Raw genomic sequence first — 13170 nt, 5'->3', positions numbered from 1 at the left:
AATGTCGGCATTTTATTTTTGATTTTAGCTTGCTTTCTCGTTGACGGAGAGCTCGTAAATCACGGGATGGGATGAAATAGTGCACGAGGGTAAGTAATGCTAATACATTTCGTAGATAAGACGTTGAGGATTTACCTGTTGTATAAGAATGCCTTTTCATTAATTTTATGGTAAAACATGGGCATGAGCAACTGGCAAATACATACGTTGACGTATCTAGTCATAGTTGTGATGGACGTAAAGAGGGTGATGTTTGCATTTTCAAGATAGAGGTATTCGTTGTGGATCAGTGTGTTATGACAGTCAACGCGTGGAGCTGTTTATTTATGAATAATTCAAGTCTCAATCGAATCGGTTTCTACCGTTCATTGTTTGAAGGTTTCGGTGGTGATATTCGTTTGTCCGTTCATCTTCTTCCTATTCCTTATTGGCTGTGCACCCCTCGGGACTGTCAGTCCCTTCGGCTATTCTGGTAGCTAGACCCTTTGATGAAAAGTTCATAGCCCAAAAGATCGATAGTCAAGAGAGTGTATGTGGCGCGTCGAGGACACCGATGTTGTTCGGGTTGGGTGCAATTAGCGGGCCATAAATCCCGAGGATAACGAGACGCGGCGCCCCGAAGGCGTCACGACGCTTCTCGTTTCTCGAGAGTTACCCTGGGTAGATGCTTGGCATCTTCCTCTCTCAGCCAACTCTCGGGTACTTCAAGTGTCTCCCAAGGGAGAACTTGCAACTTCTCGTTTGGGCGAGAGACGACGGGTGACACCCGCTCTCTCGCTGCCACCCAAAACGACCGAGATACCCATTGCTTGCTCCTCCTGCTGTATTCTTTGCACCATTTTAACCCAACGAGATACCGAGTGATGGAGAAACTACAACGACTGCCATCTATCTTGCCCAAGATATCCCTTAAACGAAAATATCCGCCGAATTTGAGGGCAAACTTTTCGTGCATTTATTTCAATTCTTCCTCTTCCTCTTCCGTCTTTCAAAACAATACCCTGTGTACACGAGGAGAAGCCCAAGGAAAATAAAAAATAACCAACTGATAATCCGGTTTTGCTCTCTGAATCCCCGGTGCTCTTATTTTTCTCGGGGAAATACTTGGATCGAGTTTTTGCCTCGGGAAGTTTCCGCTCCGTGCTTCGAATCGGTGAAGAATAATATTTTCAAGTGGAAAAAAAAAATGGAAAAAAGAAATAAGGGAAATGAGAGAATGGCGCGACAAAATAGACATGTACGTAAACATGTCGGGGATTATTTCGTGATTTATTAGTTAGTTGGGGGGCAATACGCAGTGGAAAAATTTGGTGTCTCCCAAAATACTGAAATAGTTTCTAATTCATTCGGAATGATGCATTGACGAAATAAAATATCGATTGTATAGCGTTAGGAGGGTCGTTAGGCTCGTGTGGTCACACCGGTATAACCTAATTTCTCCCGCTGGGGGTTTTGACTTTCTCAACCTCCGTTTGCGGGCTCTCGACACCAGAGATTTTCCACGTGACACCTATACCCCTAGCTCCTTACCCTTTTCCAACGAATCACTGTGAGTCCCTCTCGTATTCTCTGTCCTCGTTCCTTCCGCACTGGTCTTCCGACCGCGAGACGTGCGGCATGTGATTTATTGCAATGGAAAATACGAGAAATGAGAAGCCAGAGCGCTCTGCCATCCGAACCCCATATAGTGCCACCCCTTTGGCATCATGGGTGAGAGTGAACGAATAAAAATTCACGCTCTCCGGATGTGCAGAAACAAGGGAAAATAAAAAAAAATCCGACGACAGGGCTGAAAGCCCGACGCACGAAATTTTCATTATTTAACTCGAGAGGTTTTTAATTAAATTTTTTCGGTATGGTCTAGTAGCTGGGATGGGCCCTCCACTCAAAAATGGATTAAAAAATCTGATGGCACGTCGCACCACCAAAAATTTGCATTGAAATTTTTATTCAATGCAAATTATCAAAGATTGGCGCTAAATTCTTTCCTTGAGGAAATATTCAAATGAACTAGTCCATTCAGAGGTGCAAGTTTGCTAACATGTTAACAACAGCCATATGGATATATGCCTTACCATAAATAACCTCGAAATCCCCTGAAATATATAGGAGTCAGGTATAAAGTTTTGGCAGTGCGCTCAACACGAGAAATGACCCCTGAAGAAATAAATGGACAACTAATAAATTCAATGCGTAAATAATTCGAGCATTTTTCAAGGTCACTCGGTTTAGGGCGATTCTGAGGTTTTCCAGGGTGGGGAAATGGAGTGAAAGTTTGCGCAAGGCAAGTCCCGTATTGTTGAGATCCTTTGGAGGCCGGGGAACAGGAGAGACTGGGAAGGAAGGAACTGGGAGAAGAAAAAAATGGAAAGTTTTAAACCTCATGAGAGTATTGTCGGTTACGTCAGCGTGGCGTAAGGGAGTGGATAGTGCCTTTTGGATCCCTTGGCGCACGGAGCCGGGTCTCCACGTGTATAATATCGAAATTTATGACTCCGGTACGACGAACAGACCCCCGTGTACACTTCCTCACACACATAGGGAACTATCGAACCTCAGCACGAGAGTCCACTCAACGGAGTATAATCGGACCTCTGGTATTCTTTCGGGGCTTGTAACCTAGCTTTTTATCCAAGTTGTTACCAAGAATTTCAAGGGCCATTTTGCGAATTAATCGGCTCGTTGTGGATGACGGGGCTAATCGATCGTGAACTTTCCGGAGGTCATTTAGATGAGGACTGATAAGACAAAAATTTCCATTAAAGAAAATGCAGATGTCATCATTTTTTGCTGCATGGATTGACCGATGACGTTTTTTCTTTAATAATTTTTTATTCAACTCTGAAGAAAATTTATTTATAAAATTTTACGGTAGAATGAAAAAACAAACATAAAGACAATATAAAAATGTTAGGAATTTTATAAATTGCGTAAACTGCTCCCGAAATGCTAATAATGATAAAAAAAAAAGTATCAAACCATATGAGACCTTGAAATAATTATGAACTCAAGTGATCTGGCATCATCGGAAAAAGTGTATCCCAGCTGAGAGAAAAAAAATAAATAAACGAAACACTCGCACGAAATAAATCACTAGCGGCGGCACGAGATTCACCGGAAGCGGTGGCTTGTGACCGATATAGCGCGGCAAAACTCAACTGGAATCCTATCGGCCCGTTATTTACCGTCATCGAGTGTTCAACAACAAAATCCTAGTGACTAAAACTAAGCTGGTGAGCTTCACCAACGGGCGGGAATTTAACGCCTTTTATCTGCATTCTCTCACGTGCCTCATTTTTCATAATTCCGGGGACAAATCGTATTGTGTGGAAACAAAGTAATCAGTGGAGTTGAGAATTATTTTAGTTCTAGTGGAAGATGAGGGAGTACCGGAGAGCGAAAAATTTTCCTTCGTTCCACAGTTTGAATTAATTATTTCAATAATTACGTCCTATCGACGGATCACTGCGAATAATACAGACTCGACGGCAGATGCGCTGGAACAGCGTGACGTGGGCTAACGCGTCATTGATAGCCCCTCCCTCCCACCCTCCATCAAATTTTCCAATCACCCCCGTCCATTCCGTTCATTTCCTGCTGGCTCACCTTCCCCCTTCCCCCGCATGTGTAAAAACCTTCTGACGCTAACGGAAGGGACGCAGGAGAGAGTTCAAGATCCCCCTTTACCCTCCTCCATGGGTCGTCGTCATCCATCGACCAACCACCGCCCATTCACCCTTATAATTCTCCCAAGAACCCTCTCTCGCTCGCACAATTCATTTCCGCACTTGTTTTTTTTTTTAATCGATAAACGCCCGATAAATATGGCGGAAATTACGAAGGAGTACATGAAAAAAAATCCGGGTAAATTTATAGATTGACGTTTGGCGGAGGATTTTAATTCGTTACCGAGGGAAATAGCCGGGACAAAGGGAAATTTTTTCACGTGCTGATGCGGAGGGATGCTCTTTTCCTCAGCTCAATTCCTCGTTCTCCGGTCCATTCGAAAGTAAGTTTCTACCGGTGGTATGTGTGTGTAAATGTTGGGTGCGCAAGAAGCGCAATGAATTACGGTTAACAGTGGAATTCGTGTTTCTTGCAAGACGGTGGGTAGTGAGAGAGGTCCTTTGGAATTCAACCGCACCAGTGAAACAATTACAATTAAAGAGCGGTTAGCGAATTAAGGAACGCAAGCTTGGCACGCGTGGCACGGTGAATTCCACGTATTGCAAAAGAGGCTCATAGTTGGAATATAAACACACAGGACGTAGAGAAAACACGCGACCAACGATAAGAGATCTAACCTGGGTGGATTTCATGGAAGAAACTATTTTACCGGATGGCTGTTGCGCCAGACTTTTTGCGAGAATTCAAACTAGTACCTTGGTGTTGTCTCAATTCAAGATGGAAGACAGTGAAAAACGATTATGAATTTTACCATTAAACTATCGATGAACATTATAACAAAAAAAAAGTCTCCACGTGCTCGACTGTAATCGTCTCGAGTTCCTGGACGTCTCGGGATTTCACAAAAAATTTCTGCGAAAGACGTTCGCTCTTGCTAGCCGCAAACAATAAATCTCCATTCCCTCATTTCTCTAAATAATTCTTTTATCTCTACCGATCTCCCTTAATAGCTCCGTAGCCATTTCCATAATTAATGAAACCAGCTAATTGCACCTGGTGCAAAATTTATCGTTAGATTAATTGTTTGATACGCTCAAGCACCGCATATCGCAAGTTAAACTGTCCCTGACGAGTAGCATGTGGAAAAAGTAATGCACGACGTAATTTTCATTAACTCGATGCTCACCTTCGTCTCCGCTTTTTCCGTCGTCTCCGTCGTCTTCGTCGCCAGTGGATGCTGCCCCTGGCAGAGGGGGCTATCAAACGTGCCCGCGTCTTCAGGGCCGTTGCTATGCCCCTGTCCCCTGAATTCTCGGCCTTGTCTCCCTGCACCGGGGACCCTGTAATCTCCCCGGTGCTGGACCCCGTCGTGACGGATAACACCAATTACTCGGATTCCTATATATCCACCAACGGCTGCTTCTTGATTCACGCGAACAGACGGATGATTGTGAGCCGTCAGTGACGGCACCGTCCTCGACGTGACTGCCGTCGCTGCCGACAGTCACCGTGACGTGTCGATTGATTGTAACGATGAATGCAATTTTAGTAACATTTGTCCCAGTGGGAGTAGAACTTCTCACTTTGCTGTGAAAATATCTTGATGAACCATTACACATCACCCCGTCAATTTCTCGGTTCACTCACTTATCAAGTTCGGCGAATACTCGATTCGCCGGAGATTTATCAGTGTCACTGGGTCATTAGAATCATCTGCTGGGTCACTAGCAACGGATTTGTCCTCAGCACAATCAAACACCAATTCAATCTCAACTTCCTCAGTTCCCTCACCTGCCCATAAAGAATTATAAAAAATAAGCTCGCGACTCTTCTACTGCAGCGCACTCATGTGTTCCTCGACTTATTAATAAGTGTAAATTTATGATCTGTCTGTGACAGCGTGACGCGACGGTGTAGCGACTCTCTGTATTCTAACCTCATACACTTCCACCAAAAACACTTGGTCGTGATAATTTTTTGCTCCTTGGCAATGGACTCCGAAATCGAGTCACGTGTGCTTTTTCACTGAAGATGCCGAGTGCTCGTCACGGATGACAGTTGACCACCGGTAGGAATGTAACGTCACATCGAGACCCGTTCGACGGGGTGACTCCTCAAATAGCTTCTCCTTCCAGTGTTGTCAGAGAGGATGTAAGTGTTTTTGCGGTGTCCAACAGCATCAGTGGTTTCCTTTTTTTGGCACCTCGACGTTCGCTTCTGAAGACCCCTAGCTTGTCGCATCCGCTACACGTGCTACTCTCCAGATCATCAACTACCAAGTGCTGAAGATGATGATGAAGCTCCTGACAATGAGAAGACAACACAACCCGGGGTTGACCAACGGTTTCAACCAGCTTGACCTTTTACCAGACTAGATTGTCTTGACGAACAGACGTATCCAGAACGAATAATCACGGCCGATGGAGTGTCCAGAGCGTTTCTTCACCATGACTGGAAGATCAGGCACACCAAAAGATCTTCTGGTCGGTATGAATCACCGGAATTGATGCTGCAACGTCACCTTGCTCCCGGAACTCACCGATTTGACTGATCTTCTCTGATAATCAACGAAATATTGTGATCACGCGTGACACGTATATCGTAACCGCGAGATGGAACGACTGATCCGCGAATTCAGTTCGCAGCCTCCGACGCGAGGGACCAGTGAGTTAGGAGCGCCGCAACGCAAAGAGAATCGCCCTGCACATGCGTTGAATCAAACTACTCACCCCCTCTGAGTTACGCTGAGTTTCTCTACACCCCCTCCAACCCGCTTTTCCCTCTAGCTTTCTCTTCTACGTCTGTAGTTGTAGGTTTTTTTTTTTTTCCCCCATCGTGGCTCGTCTTCACGGGTTGGAAAAGCCGGCTCTCGGTTGCGGAGAGAGTAGAGAGTGTGGTGTGGCATATACCCCTGTATGAAAGCAGGGGACTATCGCGCGCCGTCACGCCATTCCTTTGTGCGTCAACAAAAGCCCCATTCTTTAGTTTTTCGCTTTTTCGCTACCTCCTGGAGAGGACTCTCACAACCACCCGCACGTTCACACGTACGATGGGATTTGTGGGGAGAGGGGGGATCCATCGGAGATTAATGGGGGGGAGTTCTTGATGTAGAACGAGGTACATGTAATGGCGATATTGAATGCTGCGCAGGCGGTGAATGTTGGCCCAGCATTAATCGCAGAATTATAATTAATTAATGGATTGTCCCACATTATTTTCAATGCCGAGTGTCGCGGTGATATGAAACGACCGGATGGTCGCTATTTCAATGACAACATTGCATGTCGATCCGGCATGAAATCGTTTGGCAGCATGCAATGTCGTTGGTTGTAACCGCATTTTTTATTCGAATCGAATCGAAATGCTGGTTCTGAACTAATAAAATGCGATCAGTGCTGATGTCGTTGGTTCTCTGGGAAATGGCACTATCTCGGATTTTGCGGAAAATCCAGGAGTCCGTCCACGCGCGCTCCACTGCTGACGGATCCGACCGTCAATCTTTCGACGAACGTCGTAAAGCTATCAACTCGTGTTCGCGCTCGGTATATAACGCCCGCCTGGAGTGGAAAGTATCTGTGTGGTATATCCCCGGGATCGTCTATTCGTCGTATCTTTCGGTACACACTAAAAAATCCCAGTGTACGTCCGGATAGAACCTAGACGTGGCTATATATCTCGGTACGTGTTGAGGTATAACGAACGGTATAAATAGATATTGAAGAGGGAATACTCTCATTTTCCATTCAGCGATATCGGTTTTTTTTTTTTTTTTAATATTCCAAATTTTGTCTCATTTATAAATCATTTGCTACCGCCGCGTAGTATTTCATTCAAATGGTAAATACACGGATCTAAAAATCGTCATTGATCCCAGAGGAATTTGCGAATAAATTTATTGAAAGTACTGGGTGGAGAAAATTTATACTCTATTGAAAATAGAATTTGTTGTCAGACAGCGAAAAAAGTTATTGTTTTTGACGTTGCGGCGACAGGGAAAATCCAGTCGGTAAATCAACGCCGCGAGTTGAAAAGAAATTTTTTAGGGCAAATGGTTTACGCATTCTATTCAGATAGCGACAATTAATTAAAGAAAACAAATAGTGAATAGTTGTTGATACGAAAGGTGAAACCCATTCGTTATTCGTTCACTCACCGTCACGTGAAAAATTCCATTCAAACGCTAGAGTCTTACCTGAAACGAAAAGGAGCAATTACTTCACATGATGGAATTCAATTAGCCATGTAATCGCAAACAAGATAATGCACTAACGTGATAATTAATTATATGATTTTTTCACTCTCTGGGGGTGAATTTATTAGCAAAAATATTCAGTGGATTCATAATGAGTGGAGGAATCGCCCGGTGATACGTCGGGGCTTCGCTGGTGGTCTAACGCGTAAAATCGCTGTTGTACGCAGGTATAAACGATAAAGACTGGTGTAAAACTCGGATGCAACCAAGCGGTTTATAAATATTAATTTACCGGCATTTTCGCTCCTACGGAATTCGAATTTGCTATTTGCCAGTCGTGCTCCAAATACTCGGTACTCCCGACGTCTGGTACACGGTATTATCCGATATAAAAGCTACCGTTTCGGAGGTCAACGCGCCCCAAATCACCATTTCATTATTATTTTATGTATAAATCCTGGATTAATTTGATAACACGTCAGATTGAAAAATCAATTTCCCGTTATTTTACCCGGGGTTTATGATAATCAAGGGAATTAAATTACATTTATATACAGGTATAAATTCAAATATTTATGCATTTCTTTTCAATTTATCGAAACCCCCTCGGCCATTTTCCTGTTCACAGCAATTTTAACTCAATTCCAATTATTTATTTATTAATCTCTAAGAATTTTTTTCTACAACAATTTAAAAAATCTCTATGCACATAAATATAATTTTTAATTGGACGTTTTAAAATTGAATTTCACAAATTGAACTCGATCTACTTGTTACACACTTTCATAATAAATACATCAATATATTATTCTAAAATTTATTTATAGAATCCACTTTATTTTTTTCTTCCCCAAAGCGATGATTATAAGTCACGCAAATCTCGTCGTGAACGCGAGTAACAATAAAATAATTGTCAACCAGTTAATGAAAAAAAAAAAAATGATGTTGAAGTAGATATCACGGAAGTACTAAGAGGACAGCCTATCGTCCAGTGGCCATGAAACAAAGGTGGGCGCTGGCAGGGCGTGTAATTGGACTCCCGAGAAGACATTAACGTCACCTATCCCCTTTTCTATTTATAATTTTTTTATTCCGCAGTGCTTCGTCCCCAAAAAACAAGACGAAAAGAAGTGAAAAGAGAAAAAAAAAATTCAAATGTCACGTTAGTTTTCTCGCCACCCGACGGCGCTCTGCAGAGATGTGTCAACCGCCAAGAGTGAGAAAGAGAGAGAGATTTAGTCCAGCTGACTCCAGACTCCTCCAGTCTATCTCCCTCTCCATTTTGCAGTCTCGCGACAACCCATAATTCCATCCCCTCCCCCTGATTCCATGACACCAGACCGTATCTCACGATCGCAGATACGAGACCGATGTCTACGAGTAAACGGCCGCAAGAGAGAAAAAATATTTATGTGCAGAAACTGTCGGCGAACCAGTGCCTGACCCAGTTAGTTTGACGATTCGTTGTCTCCAGTTATTCGACCTATGACTCTGTCATTTCTACATTCCCCATTGACAATTGCCCCCGCGAAGATTTCCACTCCACCATTTGACTCGGTGATATCAGGCGGGTATAAAAAAAATTCATGCTCCGTCCGGCTTTGATGTTGACCGCGGAGTAATAAAGCAGTCGTCAACGATTCGCCCATTAATTATCAGTTGAAACATATCAACTGAGAGCTGGTGAATTGAGCACCACTGGCTCGAGGTCACAGTCCGCCAATTCGTAAATTCCATTATTATCAATTTGCAAAAATTGCACAACTGTCAGGCGGACGGTAACACAATTATTATCCACCAGGAGTCGTACCTCTTCCATTATTTTCCATCCCCAAGCTCTGACGTGCAGTTGAATTGAAATAGTTTAACGGGTAAAATTTGAGCGAATCTGAGCTGTTGTCTCTCTCACTCGATGCGGTAGTGAGTTGGACAAGTACGGGCATCCATTCTCTTCTCGGTGAGGGCTCAGGAGAGACGTCGGACGCCGGTTAGAGTTTCGCTTGAGAGCGTGACGGGGATGGAACGGAGGGTGGAATGCCACCGGCACGAAGGAGCTGAGGATGGGGTGGGATCTCCAACCCCCGGGAAAGCTGAGTTCGAGTTGAGCTGACGAGGGTGAGGGCAACCGAGAAAGATAGTAGCTGTGGGTGGCAGGGGGTAGTGGGGATGAGCCCTGGAGTTGGAGCGATGGCAGAGTATTGATTTAGTGGGTTTCACCGTCTCCTTCTATTTGTCTCCTCCAGCCCTTCTAACATCTCGTACGTCTCCGTTCTCCTACGAGTTGAGCCAACCCCGTTGACAACGCCATCTTTCGATAACGTGTTTTGAATTTTTCCATGAATCCCCTTGCGATTTTTACCGTTGCCATTGTTCTCGGTGATTATTCCTTCGATATCCAAAAATAATGGAAAATTCCCACGGGTCACCAGCCGGCAATTTTTCCTCATACTAAAATTCGCGGATGGAAAATTGCTATAGACCTTGAAGATATGACGAAAATTTTAAAGAGGGTTAATAAAGGTTTTCTGTGGAAAAAATTCTCCGTCCTTCAGTCTTCCGTAAATAGGGTTAATATAACCTTATTTGACTTTTATTCAGTTCTCAAGGTTAAATCAAGCTCAGAACATGTGGCAAAGAGTCAAAACAAAGGTGACACCGAAAAAGAGTCAAAGATCGCCGAAAGTTTGACCTCTAGATCTCAATTGAGTCTATTGTCTCCCCAGGAGCGTAATAATGTTCGATGATTCTCTTAATTTCCCGTAATCATTTTCTTTTATTGTAGTCAGAGTAACATACCATACCTTACGACGCAATGCGAGATACCGTGCTTACTGTTCTACTGGGTCGAGCTTTGTTCGCACGCCAGGTTCGTATTACAGAAGAAAAAAAGAAAAAAAAAGAAAAAAAAAAGAAAAAAAAAAGAAATTCATCGGGAGGGAATAAAACGACTCGGTTTCGTGACTCAACGATTGAAAGTAGGTATATTGCTGAAATGTATGGGATTTTCATGTTATTGGGTAATATCTAGACGCAGAATGGAGACAGAAAACCCATCGCTTAAACCAGCGACCGACTTTTGTATTGTGGCTATCGGGTTTAAGTGACAAGGTCGACTGAACTCGAAAGTACACACGATCGAAGGAAATGTAGATCAGCCGAATGGTTGATCAGGTGGTGAATTTTTTTTTTTTTGTTATCAACGCCGTGTCTTTGTGCACGCGAGTGATAAGAGTCTTCCAGACGTACGTCGCCAGAAAAAATAGAGAGAGATAGTGTGAAAATAAATTGAATTGTGGAAAAGTCTTGTGTCCATTAAATAATGAATTTTCACTTGTACTCGGGACCACATGTACGCGAAAACATTTAGGGGACAGGAATAGGGAAGTACAGATACAATCTCTATACAGTTAAGAGGTGTTTACAACTCCGACAGTGAATCTGTGGGTAAGTGGGAGAGAAGATGGCAGTAAATATTCCTCAGTTCGCTGGTATATACGTATTTACCGCGTGTTTCACCTCTCCCATCTTCTCTTCATTCGTCGCCTCTCATTCTAGGTTTCAGGGTACGTGCCCTAGCCGCATGGATTCCCTGACCTCGTCGATTCCAGAAATTGAAATTCAATTTGGGAATTATTTTTACGATGCCACGGGCTTCTCGGAAAATCGATGAGTGTCGCGTGAGGGATAACACCGGCTATTCCTTTATTTGCCTAATGTGTTGGTAAATATTCGACCGATTTATGGCTTGGGACTCAGCTGGGATGTCATACGATCCCTTTGATATATCTCGAGGAGAAGTGAGATCGGGGACTTCGGAGTGCGTAAGTTTGCCCGTCTTGAAGAGTGGAAAATGGCCGAAACGCAATTTGCTAATGGCGCCTGACGCTCAAGATTGCGAGATGCGATTACCCCCCTGAAAAAAATATATACGCTAATAATTATATATGATATATTGCATTTTTGTATTTGTTTAAATGAATATCAATATTAATAAGTATCACTGAATTTATAAAACGTCTTTTTGTATTTGAATCTGTAAATTTTTTTTTGGAATTCGCGGAAAAATCGCAGGTTGCTGAAATCAATGTTGTTGAAAAGAGAAAGCTCGACAGATGATTAATATTTCAGATATTTCTGGTGTAGTTGACTCTTCGGTGAAGATGGAGTCTCCACTGGGATGTGGGAGTCTGACGCACAGCTGCTGCGTATCCCTCCGGCAGGAAAGATCGCGAGGGCGAGTCCAGGGATAAAGGGAATGAGGGCCAGGAGGGAGTGGAAGTTCTTGTTGTAACCCACGACAGATACCGAACAACTCGCCTCAACATATAACTGAAAATGAAATAACAGGACGCGGCACACAATCAGCGATAATTCATTCGCAAACTGAGCGAAATATCGGGACAACGGATGCCCTTCGCTTTCTGCTGGGCGAGATTGGCTCCGAGGAATGGGCGGGTTTCGTTTGCAATGGGTGTATCGAAATTACAAATACCATCAAAGATACCACCAAAGACGGTGCATCCAATTTTTATGGCTGTGGGAATAATAATAAACGCAAAAATGCCAAGCGAATTGTTTTTCCCCGTGAAAATTCCGGCGAAATAATTTTCCTGAGGATTTACCGGAAGGAAAAATATCCGGACACTAGGTTTTTTCTATTTATTGCATAAAAAAAAAACTGACGATACGGGCCATTTGTTTTTTATTATTCTCTCGGAATGAAAACCTGAGAAAAAATAAAGAGATTTATCACCAACTTACGGTGAGAAAAAAACTTTTAGGGCTAATTGAATAGCTCGGAAAAGGGGAAAATCCCGGAGAACAGTAAATATATTTTTTTTCTCCCCTCCGAAGGGTTCCGATATTTTTACGATCCGAGAGGAACTAAACCGTTACAGGATTTTAGTTTTTACCACTGACCAAGGAACACTCCAAGGTTTTTCCTGATTCGGACTTATATGGAATTGGGGTGGGGAGAAGTGAAACTCGCTCTGGCCATTGTTCCCTAGCTTTTTCCCCGGTTTTCCAACAAAAATAGGGACGTGAGGTCTTGGCTTTACGGTCGCGACCCTCCGAGTTTCGTACGCAACAACTTTCACTCGTCGTAAAAATATAATGCCAAACGCTCAGCTTTTCTCTCTATTTTATTTGGGTCTCGGTGTGAACCTAAGGCCCTCGGCATTCACGTAAATCGGCTAGCCCTAAATCTTGTGCAACCGTGAAACACCGGGGATGAGACATTATGCGGCAGAAACAAAGTTATGAGGAACGCGTGTAAAACGTATCGTCTTTATTATATACCTGTTGGAGAAAAACTCATCGTTGTGGAAAGGAGATTATACCACCGCCAC

General features: G+C 43.4%; 1 protein-coding gene across 2 annotated transcripts in view; it reads right to left on the bottom strand.

The window, feature by feature from the left end:
• LOC105269306 (homeotic protein antennapedia) overlaps nt 1–13170 on the bottom strand; it is an 83496-nt gene that overhangs the window by 26618 nt on the left and 43708 nt on the right. The window contains exon 1 of one of the 2 annotated variants that reach the window (XM_011309446.1): nt 7781–7820. The exons of the other annotated variant lie outside the window; for it this stretch is intronic. The gene's annotated coding sequence lies outside the window, so the exon portion shown is untranslated. Of the gene's footprint in view, nt 1–7780; nt 7821–13170 lie in introns of those variants that run through there. 2 annotated transcript variants of the gene reach the window in all.

This window comes from Fopius arisanus, unplaced genomic scaffold, assembly GCF_000806365.1.
Source record: "Fopius arisanus strain USDA-PBARC FA_bdor unplaced genomic scaffold, ASM80636v1 scaffold00067, whole genome shotgun sequence".
NCBI classification, from domain to species: Eukaryota; Metazoa; Arthropoda; class Insecta; order Hymenoptera; family Braconidae; genus Fopius; species Fopius arisanus.
Note: the sequence above shows the minus strand (reverse complement) of the source record. Positions and strands in the feature narration are given on the sequence as shown.